Here is a 13,042-nt window from a genome sequence, read left to right on the forward strand (position 1 = left end):
GAGTGAATGGATTAATTGTGACGGTTCCAACGAACTTTATAAAGAAGAAATATTAATAAAAACGAAATAATTGGTCAAAAATGAACGATTTAGTCAATTCAACGGTCTATTTCAGCTGGCAGACGTTCGATTGGAATTCTGAAAGGGGGGGGGAGGGAGCGAAGTAGTGGAGGGAGTTGCGCGCGCACTCTAATGGAAAGTTTATGAGAGGTTGTGCCCGAGAGTATGTCGGTGATAAATAGATAATATATTATACAGATTCTGTGTGCGACATATTACACTTTGTCGGGCGGGATGTGCGGCTAACATGGACATCTGTTGGGCAACGAGATGTGATGCGATGCTCTGTCAAAAGAAGATTTGGATAAAGGGATACTATATGATTAAAACAGGTAGACTAGCCTCTTTCTCTCTTTCGCCATCAGCCATTTCTGTACTTTGTCATTTTTTTTCTTTTTTCTATTAACGACTATGCTGGTTATTAAATATACGTGCATTCTAATGTTTTCCTAAGAGCTTAAAAATATCAATTTTTTTCTCGACAATGAGTATTCGTTTCGCCTGGTAGCTACATAATAAACTATATACGACCTTTCAAAGTAGGCTAATTATCAGTCTTAATCCATTGGTTCATGGAATTATTCCATTTTGTATTAATGATAAAATATTATCATGGATACAGTTATTAAGTCATTGTTGTCATGGTTTTCAATGTATTGTATTTTTATTCAAATAGTATTCAAACTTGACAAATCCTTTAATTATCGTTTGATGAGTTCATTGTTTACTTCAGTTCAAGGTTTGAATATGTAATTTGTAGTTACAATCCTCATTGTCATTACAAGTGTGCAATAAAACTGAGATAGTCTTTCAATAATCAACAGATGAATCATCTTGCTGTTGTGTACTTATATGTTCTTGACAATATCATGAATAAATTTTAATAATTCAATTCCTCTTATTCTTTAAGTGTCAATTATAAGTTTTAACTTAAAATTAATTAACATTACCCATTTTTATGAAGAGTTTTTAATTAAAACTTATAAAATATATTGATAACCAGCTAGTTTTACATCAGAATCTTTCAATAACCCAAAATTTGAAAATGTCAATAAATTGTTATGTTTAAATTACAATATATGTTTATATCATATTAATTGTCTTTCCGTTGCATAGTAAGTTCCATTTATTCCTCTGAGGTACAGATGGTATACATACTTTGGATTTGTGTAATACATAATTCATACTAGAAATATATTGTTTTATTATGGTATTCAATTTGACACATGCAATTTTGTCATCCATGATTTTAAAGTATTATATTGTATCATTCATGATTAAAAGTATTGAATTTAACTTAACATAACTATATTTAAACTTTGAGTAAGTTTTATGCCACAAAATCCTCCATCAGTATTTCACAATGAATGTTGTTTTAAAGATTCATTTAACATAAATAGTTATGTTATATTTTAAGTTCCCCCTAGCTATTTATAGGTTGTTTTGTTGGAGGGAGGTTCTGAAACAGATGTGGTCAGATGGTGTTTAATTTCATACATGATTTTTATTTTTATAATATTATGATTTATATCTCATTGATAATATCCCTATTAAAGTTCAATGAATGTTTTTGTCTTTTTATTGAATTTTATGTAATTTTATATTTAGTCTGTTATAGCTCTTTTTGATTAATTTTTAAATTTGTTTTCTTCAAAAAACTGATTTTTATGTCATGAAATTAAGAGTTTAACACAGTTTAGCATCAAATTTCAATTTAATAAAGAGTTTTTATTTATTTTTTAAAAGATTTTTTTTTTATTATTAGCGTGGATATCTTTAGAAATGTTCTGTCTATTATTTGTTTGATAGATTAGTCAACAACAGCTTAAGATAATATTTCTGTGTTTGTAATTTACTTTTACCTATACTAAACTTATTCTTAAAAAAAAAAAAAAGAAAAAGAAGCCTACAAGAAGTAATTTTATATTTAAATAAAATAAGCTAGATTTCAAAATAATTCAGCTTCTATTTATTTCTAATAATTTTATTCTGCCATTCGAGCACTGAAATTTCATAATCTTAAACTATTTACTGATATTTGTTTATGAATTAAAATTTATGACCAATTGTTAAATTCTTAACAATAGGTTTATAATAAACTTATATATGATTTGAAAGTCTATAGTTCATGTATTATGAAGTATACATTAATAAAAAAGTATATTTAATTTTACTAATTTATTCTTATGTGTAGCTAGTTTTATTTTAATGTATTTCATAATAATATATTTGTTTAAAAATTAGTATCTAATCTTTATTAATTAAACAATTAAAATGGCATGGTGTTTAATCTTCTATTACATATCCTTATAAAATTCAATTAATAATTGAGAATTTGGTCATAGTTAACTTGTCAACATGTATTCGAGAAAAAAAAGCTGTTTTGAATTTGAATTATTTTTGATTATATTGTTGGATCACCTCATGATATGGTTCTCGGATAACCGGGCACAAAATATTTTTTTAAGGAGTTCAGAAATGAGTTAATAATATTATGTTGTTGGTTAATTGGCTTCCATTAGCTAAAATGTTTTTTTGTATGTGGTTTTCATTTTGCTGAACATTAGTACTGGAGTACACATTTATCATATTCTTTGTTTTTCCCTTTATTTTTGAAGTTTTGTGCTGAAATTGGTCTTATAGTTTACAGCATTTCCAGTTATTCCTTTGAGCAAAAAATAAAGAGGCCATGGTTAGTTTTTGGCCTTGTTTGTTCACATGATCAGAATTTAAGATAATATTTCATTTCTAATAACTTAATGACTCTTAACCATATGAAAATAAGTTTTAGTTTTATTGATCCATGTTTTTGATAACATTTTGAATTCTTATAACAATTAAATTTCTTCTTCTTCTAACAAGTTGAAGTTAGCCCTCAAACCATTGAGAATTTTTTAAATGTTCTTGTAAGGAAATTGTTTTTCTCTGTACTGTTCCCAAGGTTGGTACATGACCCGATTCTCAAGAGAGAGCAAGTTGTAGTTTTGATGTGTCATCCGCGTCAGCATGTGAGATTTACCGGCAGGTGAAACTGATCTTGTGAAATATCTTTCGTTTGAATAAAAAAAACTCTAGACCTTTCTTTATGAGAAGTATATTTCTAAATTTTGAAGTATTGGTTCTTTACATTAATTAAGTTATTTTTAGCTTTTATAAAGCAACTTTAAATCTGTTTATGAAGAACATGGATTAAATGGTTATATTTATTGATTTATTAATTTAATTGGTTTATTTAACTTAACCACCTTTTGGCTTAATATGCATAAACTGAATATATACACTGGTTTGTTTTAATTGTAGCATATCTGACAAAAAATTTTTTTTTTAATTTTAGTTTAAATTGGATGTATTCCAAAAATAATGCTGTTAACTGGTGTTCTTTTCTCTATTGTAACTCCCCTACGGACTATTCCAAAATAAGTAACGGTGTCGCAAAGTAACTACAAAATATTCTAAATACAAAATTACAAAAAACAAAACTATTTTTTTTCTGGAAGATTATTGATTGACCGTGTGTAAAGATGAAAGGAATATGGTCCGGGTGCGGTCAAGAAAAACTCAAATAGTAGAAATATACTATTTTAATGAGCCAACGTTTCGCCCCACGTTGGCTCATTAAAATAGTATATTTCTACTATTTGAGTTTTTCTTGACCGCACCCGGACCATATTCCTTTCAACTATTTTTTTTATTTGTGCCTCTATTCAAGCAAAGTAGGGAAATTGTTTTTGTTCTATCTTTTCTTTTCTTTTTTTTTCTGAACAAATTCTTGATTGTTTTGCCCCTATTTTTCATTGTTAAATATCCAGTTAGAATAATAGAATAAAAGTATTTTTGTTATAAATACCAGTTTTATTATTATATATACATTTTTTCATTGCTTTGATGTTAGTTCATCTTATATAAACTTTGTTTTGAAGGAGGAACTTGCAAACTTTGCCAGTGGTTGCTTAACTGTGTTGAGTTGCTATATCACAGCATACTGATCAGTCCAATAGACAATATTAAAAGGGATGAAAGAGAATTTGTTGGGAATAGTCAAATATAATTTTTGCGTTTTTGATTCATTGAGTTGACAATACCTACCCAAGGTCTAATATATATGATGATTTAGGATTCCCAGTGAGTCCAGAATAATGGTTTCTGCAATGCTCTGAAAATGGTCCCTCTCAACACCCAGCCCCTCCAAAAAATTACTTGTTATAAGAGGGATGTTTCTTCTACTTCGAAACCAAAGCCTTTTCACTGAAAACTTTTCATAAAATTCCTCTGTTTCCTTTTCTTGCATGTAATTAGGAATATATTTTGAAAAACACCCTCCTTCTCTGCCTATATCTTGAAACTCTGATTAGATCATTCGTTTTGAATGTTAAGGTATGATCCACTATTAGTGTTTCCTTTTCAGTCGCACTAAATGTTAAAATGTCTACAAACTTTGTAGAGCCCTCTGTATCTACGTAATACTCTTCTTGGAGACATGTGTAATTATTCCTCTCCTGCAGTTCAGCTATTTACTTCTTCATATTATTGTGCCGGCGGGTGACAAGGAGCATCTTAAGGCATTTTCGCAATACGTGAGCTGGGGTTTTCCTGACTCTCTGCCACATTTGCGGAAGAGGAGTCCAACTTCTCCGTTCTCCTGGGCACTAGTTCTTGGAACTCCGCAGAAGGGAGCGTAGTTCACATTTAATTTTAGTAGATTCGACTATTCCTACCCACTGAGAACTTTTCTGTCATACTACAATCCATTGGCCCACTCGTTTGATGTAAAATAGGAAATACCCATTCACTGCCATTTGCATTGACTCCATTCGTCAAGTGACATCTCTTTGAGGAACTGTCTTTCTTTCTTAACGGGTTATCGATACGTATGTACTATTTGCATCAATGCCTTATAAATAACTTTACAACGATATTGGTAAATTAAGAATGTTATTTGTAAAATTAAATTTGAAAATAATTTATATGAAGTTTATTTTTGTTTAATACAAATTTATAGTTTTCTCTATTAGTATATAGTGAAGACCACCCTCTATGTTGTATAGTTCTTTATTAGGAATAGTAAAACATGGAGGATGATTTTCACTGTAGATAATTTATATAAATCTTCCAGTTCTAAATACTGATTCTAAAGTAAAAATTTATAAATAAGTAGTTTTTTCTCTATTGTGGAATTTTTCAGCAAATGTAACCCTAAAATTTGGCCCGAAAGGTTAGGATATTAAAATGAGTTTCGCTTATTCGTGTTCACTTCAATTTACTGACTCCCACCGTCGTATCCTCATAATTCAATTTTTTTTGAGAGAGAGAGAGAGAGAGAGAGAGAGAGAGAGACTGAACAAGTGTCTTTGAGATTCATGTTTAAAAGGAATTGTTTTTAAAAGGAACATTGGTGTTATGAAATATTTTTTAAAGATTGATAGAATAAATTTCCGTTACGAAAATTATGTTTAAAACCTACCTATCAAAAACCATTCTATGAACAAAAAATCTATTACAATCTTATTTGTGCGGTAGGCATCTCTCTATAAAAAATAATAATTAGTTTTTTTTTTCTATTTTTGCAATAAATTAACAAACTAAAATAGCTAATATGTTTATAATTAAATATTGCACCAAGTATTGCATATTTATGATTGGAGAAGTTTGTCGGGGGGTGCGGTCAGCAAAGAACAACATAAATAAACAAAACCATATTTATTTATTAAACTGTTCGGTTTTAGGCCTACCTTCTACGCCATAACCCCTGATGAAGACCTGAAACTCAGGTCGAAACTTCGGCATAAAATAAATAAATATGGTTTTGTTTATTTATGTTGTTCTTTGCTGACCGCAACCCCCTACAAACTTCTCCAATCATTAATCTACGGTCAACTATCTACACCTCATTATTGCATATTTAAACATTATAAACAGTGTTTGATAAATATTACTACATTATTTAAAACACAATACGTTTTAACAAAGACAAATTTAATTGATCATTAAGTAATTAAGAATAATTATTTCAAATAAACGTGTTATAAACAAATTAATATTTTTTATTAAATAAATTTTTGTAATAATTTGGCCCACATGGCGATCAAGAAAAGTATTATGAATATGAAAATTGCTACTCCTAGGAAGATAAAGGTCATAAACTACTTTATAGTACATTAAACTAGCTTTAATTTGAGCGTTAATAGATATTTGTACGTCGAATGGTTTTTTGCGAAAATTTACTCAACTTTAAATAATGTTCCCTTAGGTTTTCTAGTGTTGTCGGTAGTTCTAACGATTTAGAGCTCCGAATGAAAAATATTATTTTTTTTTTTTTTTAAACAGCTGCCATTTTTTATTTCCCCTACCTATATTTCGCAGACTCGTCAATTTTGACTAGTGATTATACACAGTTTTCATTAATGTAATAAAAAATTTGGGCGAAATAACTACCTATTTTTCTTCCCGGCTCTTGTACTAAAATAACCGCTATTGCCGGATATAATAATATTTATCATTGCTTAAATTACCCTATTGTATCTTATTGTTGTAATATTTTCAGTTTTTTTTTTTGTATCTTTTTAGCCCTGATGAAGCCCTGCAAAGTGGGGCAAAACGTCGGACATTAAAATAGTTTCAAACTATTTGTTCTTCTTTTTTTGACCGCAACCCTGACCATCTTCTTATATTTTAAAAATTAATTTTGTTTAATGTTTTGAAGCAGCCGCCATTTTATATTCCCTATCCCGACCTGTACATGGCAATCTTATCAATTTCGACTAGTAATTATACTTAGTTTTTATAAAAGCAATGAAAAATTGGAGTGAAATAACTGTTTTGTTTTTTCCTCTTGGGCTCTTGTACTATACAATAGGGATGGGATATCGATATCGATATTATCGAAATATCGATATTTTGTCTCCGATATCCGATATTTTGATATCGATATCGAGTAACCGATAATATCGGAATATCGATAATTTTCCTTCGATAATATCGGAATATCGGGTTTCTAAAAAAAAAAAAAATCGATACGATATCGACATTAAAATAATGCAAAATATCGAAATAAAGATGTAATTATCAAAATATAATGTCGATATTCCATTTTTTAATTTCCTATATAATTTTCTAGTTTTTTTAGAAAAAAAAATATCAATATTTCGATAAAATAATATCAGATTATTGTTACTAAAATTTCATATCAATATTACAACAATAGAAAATATCTAAATAAAAATGTAATTATCAATATAAAAAATCGATATTCCATTTTAAAATTTCTATACAATTTTCTAATTTAAAAAAAAAATCTATATTACGATAAAGTAATATCGGAATATTTTTGCTTATATTCCATATCGATATTACAACAATACAAAATATCGAAATAAATACGTAATATAAAAATAAAATATCGGATAATATTAATAAATATAAGAACAATATTCCAATATTACTTTATAGAAATATCGATATTTAATTAATTCGTTAAATTTTCGATATAGATTTTTCGATATTTTAAAATATCGATATTTTAGTTCCGATATAACACCGATATCGATATTGCTATCCGATATCGATATTTTTCTTTCGATATCCCATCCCTACTATACGATCGACAGGATAATGCGTAACCTATGACCCTGAGACCTGGAATATATCGCAACTCAAATCCTCAATATTAAAGATAGGACCTAACATAATATCCTTATATACGTTTCGGCCGACACCTACGTCGCATGATATTCAGATTGGTGCTGATCATTCCTTTATTAATTAATTTGTTGTTCGTAACAAAAGCACTATATACCCATTAAAAACTTACCAGATTTTGCCAAGCTTTCTATTATCAACAATTTTAAAATTTTCGAAACTTGATTCGCCTAACCTATACACTTTTTTGAATTTTATTTTGATTGTCGTTTGGTTGTAACAAAAGCATATAGTCTATATTATGAGGGCATTATTGATTTTCTCCAATTCTTCTCTAGCGCTTCCGACTCGGGAATTTGCTGAGAAATATGTATTTATTTATTATTATCACGAACTTTGTTAGTAAATCAGATTTTTAGAGGAATTCACATTAAGCACGTTTTTAATTCGACGCGTTCTGAAGATGAAAAAAATTCGTTGGCTTTATTTTATTTTTTCTGTTTTCGTCGATTTGGATGCTAAAAGAGCGGAAATATGAATAGCTCTAAACACTAGGGGTATTCATGATCTTTAGTTTAACATGTTAAATGAAAAAACTTATGTTAAATGGATAAATATTTCCTTCTTTAAGCCTGTTAAAACGATATAATATATAACATGGTTGAGAGTCTGTTACTAGGGAGCTGTTAAATGGAGAACGACGTCGGACAAAAGATGATCTGAGCCATCCGCACTATCACTATTAATAATAAAACCTACCTTCAAAAGGTTATTACCTGATTACAGTGCTTAATTTATTATCATTATTTATTTATCTATGTATATAAACTAAATGGTCGAATCTTCGTCCACAATAATCGGCCGATTTACGTGCAGTTTTTTTTCTTCAAAATTTCCCCTTTTCCATGGGGGGTTTAAAGATAAGAAAATACCCGAATTCTCGAGTAGGAAAAATGTTATGAACAAATTAAAGCGTTTTTTGTTTGTAGCTCAGTTTTTTTTGTTTTGTTTTTTAGGTTATTATGTCCTGAATCGTTCGATTCGTCTCTTTTCAAGGAATGAAAAAAAAAGTTACTAATTCCATTAAGATATATTACATTTACGAAAAATTATAAAAACATATTGTGGTTCGGGTTAATTTTTTTTTTTTAAACATATATCGTTTTTAGTGTCTTCTCAAAGTACCAAATACCATTTTTCAAAGAAATTAAAAATTAGAAATTTTTCACCTCGATTTATTCGAATGATTTTTTTTTTTTATGGTGGTATTTTTTTTTTTTATTGTTCATATAATTGATAACTTATCTTCATAGCATTTTATCTAGTTCCTGCGTTATTAGAACCGTTGGAAAGCAGCATGTCTGCTCTTTCAGCTGACTTTGACTAAACGTAGAGCCCTCAACCACTGCCAAGTTCAGTGTAGATTGTTCGAGTAGCATAGAAGTTATTTATATTTTTTTGAAAATACGTCGTAAACCTACTGACTGCCCTACAGTTTCATTTAATGATGTCAATCTTACCCCTGTCGAACAGATCCGCTACCTTGGACTACATTTGGACAAACGATTAACCTGGAATCCTCACACCAGACTGAAAAGACAGGGAACTGCACGTCGATTTCGACTATTACAGCACTTACTAGACAAACGGTCTAAACTTCCAACACATTACAAAAGACTGATCTATATGACTGTAATAAGGCCAATCTGGACATATGGAGTTGAGCTTTGGGGCTCCACTAAACCTTCGAATTCCTCTCGTATCCAATCCTTCGTAAAATCCTCAATGCTCCTTACTTTGTCACAAATAAAATCATACATAAAGACCTTGATGTTCCCTATGTAACCGATCTAGCCCGAACCAGATATCACTCCTTCCATTATAAACTCTCTAACCACTCAAACCGCATCCTCTTCCATTCCTGACAATCCTCCGAGGCGCCTGAAAAGAAGATGGCCACGAGACCAGCTAATGTAAAATGTCATTAGAGTGCTACCAATGGGTAGTTTCTCTACACGCCTGTAACACTCCAATTTAACTTAGATCAGATTTACTAAATTTATTATAATGTACAGGTGTAAATAGTAATAAATAAAAACTTTGTTTCACTCCTAAAAAATCTTTTAGCACACGTCCGTAGGTCAGTCGCTCCGAATCGTTTCAATATAGTACTAATATTGATGCATAATGAGGATTGTTTCAAATTGTGTTGTTATTAAAACTAACCATTTACTAACTAATATAATCATTTATGAATTAATTTCTCCATAATAATGGATCATCATAATTGAGGCTTCATCGTGATGGTAGCCTCAGAGTCTTTAGACGAATTCTGTTGTTTCTCTTTTAGCAGGAGAACCAGGTTAAGAGAATAGATTTGTTTACAGTAGGTTAACAGTGAGGCCTGAGAGGGCAAAGAGGTAGGAAGGAGAGAGTGGTGACCCGAAGAGGAATTCCATTCTAGAAGACCAGTCCCGGCAAGTGGCACACCTGCGGAGTACAGAGCACAGGTGTCGGTGGGTGTGGATGGCGTCATCCCTTCATGGGCAGGTACTTATAAGGGTCCCTCCGTCCAAGTAGTCCGCCAAACCTATTTGCAGGAAAGAATGCCATTGACAAAAAGAAAAAAATCCGACCTCTTTTCTTTTTTTTTCACTGCCTACTGAATTGCCTTCCATCCAATCTACGATCTATTGTCTGTGGACGACTCCTCGTCTTCGCCGAACCCTCTTCGATTGCAGGCTTAGTATATTAGATCCTATGTCTCTCTTCAGGACTCGAACATCGATATTATCTAGAATTCTTTAGTTCCTAATACCAGAACGTATTAATTATAATATGTATTGAGAAAAATATTAATCAAAATTATATTCATAAAATTCCACTTCCAATTACCGACCGTTAGAGTAATCGACAACTTGGGAAATCCAAACTCTTCCCAAAGACTGAAGCCCAAGATGGTGCAGAACATCTTGTTGTAAATTCTATATTTATCAGTTCAGTATTGTCACTCTGAAATTTTATTTTAATTTGATTTTCTTTTTTCTCTTCAATTTTATTATTGTCATTACTTCTATTTTATTTATTTTTTTCTCAAATTTACTCTCTCGCCCCATTAAAAGTCAGTTATTTATTTTAATAAATCAATACATGTCATTTAATATGTATAAATAATTGACCCTATAATTTGAAATAATTCGAAATTGTGTCTTGACGTAATCAAGTGGAAAAGATAACACCAAAAATGGAATGATGACGGGTTTTTGAATATTTAAATTAAAATAAAACTAAAAATCAAAGTTGCCTAATCATTATGTACTGTACTGCCTCTATTGGGTTAGTATTTTTTCTTATTTCAGCATTTATATTATCATGTCTTTTTCTGTCCTAACTTTGCAAAACGTTGATTAGTTAGTTGTAAATTAAATTTGAAGAGAGTTAATGCTTTATTTTTCTTACTCTTCCCATTGTATTATAATAATTAGTTATTGTAACATCGATATTATTATCTTCATCGATATAACATAATACTAGACTAGTGGGAATAAGGCTTTCTGTAATGTAGAAATTTCTCCAATAGCTCATTTAGCCGTTTTCGAAATTCATTTGTGTAATTGTCCATTTGCGCCTGTGCCAGTGAAAGCTCTTGGCAGAAGCCAAAATTGGCGATTCATAAACGACGTAGCTGTGGTTGGTTAGTCAGCAATATGTCGGAAGAGTTCGATACTTCGAGTGAAATCGTATTCGAAAGTCTTTATTGCTATGTCAGTAGTCGAAAAAATAATTTTTATCTAGAGCTATTCTGTAAACAAATATGGGTTTATTATTTAACTCTTGTGATAATAATAATTCTATGTAGTTCTATGTCTGATTGATAAATTGTATAATGAAGCTCTTATTTTCTGTAGTGACAGTACAGTACCCGGCTTAGCAGTGAAAGTTGTCAATTTTATATGCCTTGACAGTGAACTATCGCAAGCCCATAACATTAACCTTATATGTAAAGGTGTCTCTACACGTTTGCCAAACTTAGGCAAAACAAGCCTTTATTTATTTATTTAATATTAGATCGACCTGGTGAGTATTATATGGTTAATGTAAGAGGTATTTTTTTTTTTATTACAATCGATTATGGGGTGTATATAGTCTCATACGAAAGACACCTAACTATATATAGTGTTATAAATAAAAAATTAAGATACAATAAATAGATTAAAATAATATTTGTCAATAAAACATAAAAGTAAAGTTAATAAAAACAATGACATATATGGATTTAACAAAATAAATAATTGACTTCTAATGGAAAAAAAATAAAGTGAATTTTAGAAAAAAATCTGACATCAAATTTACTGGATGTATTATTATGTTGTAAATTTTCATAAAGATGTATATAAAATTTTAAAAAAATTGGTCGATTTTATTGTATTTTTATCGACTTACGACTGTAGTATAACTTTCTCCTGTTTGCCCTAGTTTGACTGGACCAAATGTGACCGTGGGATTGTGTTTTTAGATTTTTCATGACATATAGTAGTGGATATCCTGTATTTGTTTTTCTAAATTTACAAGGTGTTAATGGAACTACTTTCTCTAGAGATAAAATTCACCTGTAATAGATAGCTAAAAATAACGAATGAAAACTGACAATAACTTTAACGACTCGAGTTTATCTCGTGTTCTATAAATTAATGGTAGCTTGAGGACTTGTTATTTACTCTAAGAATAGAAAATAAAAGACTTTAAGTGCCCTATTATGCCTGGCGACCACACGTGCGGCTAGCCCCTTTGTGTGATTGGGCACTTAATACTTTAAAAACAAGTGGTCTGTTTTGTTTCAAAGAAAAAACAAATTCTTGTGTAATTACAACCTATGAAGGGTTTTAGGTTCAGATTTAATGGGGCTACACTTGATCCACAGAGGCAATCCTGTGGATCAAGTGTAGCTCTATTAACCCATTCGAGACCATTGCACACCGTGTGTACAATGATCTTGAATTGCAGTTATCAGTCAGTATGGAAGAAGCGACCGTTAGAACAAGACTGTTTTAAAACAAAAATTATCCTAAAAGTGTGTAAAACTAAATTTTAATGTTGGTGTGTATTTATGCGATTGTTTCAAGGGTTATCATTCTGTACAACACAACTTAGGGTCTGCCTTCCAGAAAAATTCATTATCTAGTACTGCTTCTTAAAAATGTTTGTTCATATTCTTTTATTTTTATTTATTTCATTTTATCTATAATTATATTATTTTCTTCATTACTAAACCTTACAATAAGAATTTCATGCTACCCGACTATTTTTGGATTTTTTTTTTAAATATTTATTTATTGCTATTTACAAC

The 13,042-nt window shown here is 30.2% G+C and overlaps 1 protein-coding gene across 1 annotated transcript in view; it reads left to right on the forward strand.

The window, feature by feature from the left end:
* Positions 1 to 187: 187 nt before the first annotated feature.
* Positions 188 to 13,042, forward strand: part of Arl4 (ADP ribosylation factor-like 4) — a 67,383-nt gene continuing 54,528 nt past the window's right edge. The window contains exon 1 of the mRNA XM_014438261.3: positions 188 to 392. The gene's annotated coding sequence lies outside the window, so the exon portion shown is untranslated. The remainder of the gene's footprint in view (positions 393 to 13,042) is intronic.

Source organism: Halyomorpha halys, unplaced genomic scaffold (genome assembly GCF_000696795.3).
Source record: "Halyomorpha halys isolate HHAL.00 unplaced genomic scaffold, Hhal_1.1 Scaffold53.1, whole genome shotgun sequence".
In the NCBI taxonomy this organism is placed as follows: domain Eukaryota; kingdom Metazoa; phylum Arthropoda; class Insecta; order Hemiptera; family Pentatomidae; genus Halyomorpha; species Halyomorpha halys.